Source organism: Meleagris gallopavo, chromosome 1 (assembly GCF_000146605.3).
Source record: "Meleagris gallopavo isolate NT-WF06-2002-E0010 breed Aviagen turkey brand Nicholas breeding stock chromosome 1, Turkey_5.1, whole genome shotgun sequence".
NCBI lineage: Eukaryota > Metazoa > Chordata > Aves > Galliformes > Phasianidae > Meleagris > Meleagris gallopavo.
The window spans coordinates 182,914,617-182,916,623 of record NC_015011.2 but is presented as its reverse complement, the minus strand read 5'-3'; positions in this window follow the sequence as shown (position 1 = coordinate 182,916,623).

Genomic DNA, 2,007 nt, shown 5'->3' with positions numbered 1-2,007 from the left:
CTCCCCAGGCAAGAAATCATTGCAGAGCTAATTAAAGCTTGTCACACTGCTCTGCTTGGCTGACCAGCCTTGGCACTGATGAGATGACCTCTGTTAATTGTAGCTGACAACAATCATTGCATCGGGGCCAAATCCTCACGTGGGACTCAGCACCCACTGAGAGATAGACAATGCTCGGTGCTCGGTGCTCTGAAGGTGCAGGTGAAAGGGAGGACGTGGCAAACCGGGTCATGCTCATGGGTGGGCCTGGACTTTCCTTGTCCCATGGGTTGAGGATGTTGCCCACTGCCACATGCTCTAGCTGGGAAAACATCTGGAAAACAAACAACTGGAAAAATGGGTTTCTATGCAAAAGCAACATCAATTCTTTTCTAGAAATCAGCTTCAGCTATCATTCAGTTCCACTTGTGGAGCCTTTCAGAGACAGCTATATTGATATGGAACAAAAAACACAAAGCTATGCTTTTATACTAGTCTCTACAGTATTTCCAGGCCTCCCTTGTACTTGGAGCCCAGAACTGGGAATGACATTCCAGGTGCAGACTCAGCAATGCTGAGCAAAGTGGAAGAATTACCTCTTCTGACTCACTGGTGACACTTAGCCTAGTGCAATTAAGAATAGTGTTGGTCTTCTTAGCAGCCAGGGCATAATGCTGGATTATATTGAACTCGGTGCTCACCAAGTCTTCCAGGACATTTTATTTTTAATATAAATGCTTACAAAATAATTTTCTTGGAGTCACAATATAGAACACCCATAAATTGCTTGGGATCCTCCACACCAGCATCCACAGTTCTCTCCAATAGAAAATTTAAATGCACTGACAAAATCATTAGCATGATCAGTTAGTTAGTGCTCATCTCACTGGGATTAATTTAACAGGTGTGAATTGCAGGGCACATGCTTCACCTGCTCTGTCATTACTGATCACTAGCGTGCAAGTCAAAGTCCATAGAAATCATTCTGGGGACTTCTCCATTAGTTGGGGGTGGAATCTTAGAGCAATTTGGTCTTGGAATCCTGGTTGCATGTGCTTAAGCAACAGCTGATCTCATCCAGACACAACAATCCCACCCTGGGGCCTCCTCCAGCTGGAACACTGGTGGGTGGGTGGTGATTCCTCGAGCTCATGTAGGCTGTTGTGGTAAGGTGAGAGTTTCAGGAATGAAAGTCAATGTTGTTTGATTATAGCAACAATGTTGTAACTCCTGAGCATAAAACAATGACATATTTTAACCAGTCTGAGGGGGTGCAGGAGAGTTTGCAAGACGACGCGCAGCAATTAGTGTTTCATACTTCTGAAATATCAAATTAGTTTGATACTTCTGAAAGATATTTTAAGAATCGTAGAGTCCTTTGAGTTGGAAGGGACCATTAAAGGCCATCGAATCCAACCCCCCTGCAATGCACAGGGACACCACAGCTTCATCAGAGCCCCTCCAGCCTGACCTGAGTGTCTCCACGAATGGGGCATCCACCATCTCTCTGTGCAACCTGTGCCAGTGCCTCACCACCCCAATCATAAACAACTTCTTCCTTCTATCCAATCTAAATCTCCCCTCTTTTAGTTTGAAACCATTTCCCCTTGTCCTGTCGCAAGAGATCCTGCTGAAGACATGTAAAAAACACGTAAAACCTGTTATTGAGGAAGGGCTCCTGAGAAACCAGCTCCCGAAAAGGCCGATTTGAAGTTTGTTTCTCAGTGATAGTGATAGCTGAGATGAAAGAAAGCTAAGCTGTCTTTGATATGAAAGCAGGTAAACAAGCAATCAAAGGGAACAATGTGGGAGAGAGGCAAGGGGTGCTTTGTTTCTCCCAGGGAGAACTGTTCACTGGGTGTTGGTCTCAGCCAGGAGGTTCAGGGTTGCTGCATTTGCTATGTAAGGACTCCAATCAAAGCATGAGCAACATCATCTTTTCTAGAAAACACATAGACTTCTCATTTTTCTCCCCAAATCTCTGTTCCTATGAAATGTTCTTCCTTTTCCAGGTGTTTTGGTTTTGTT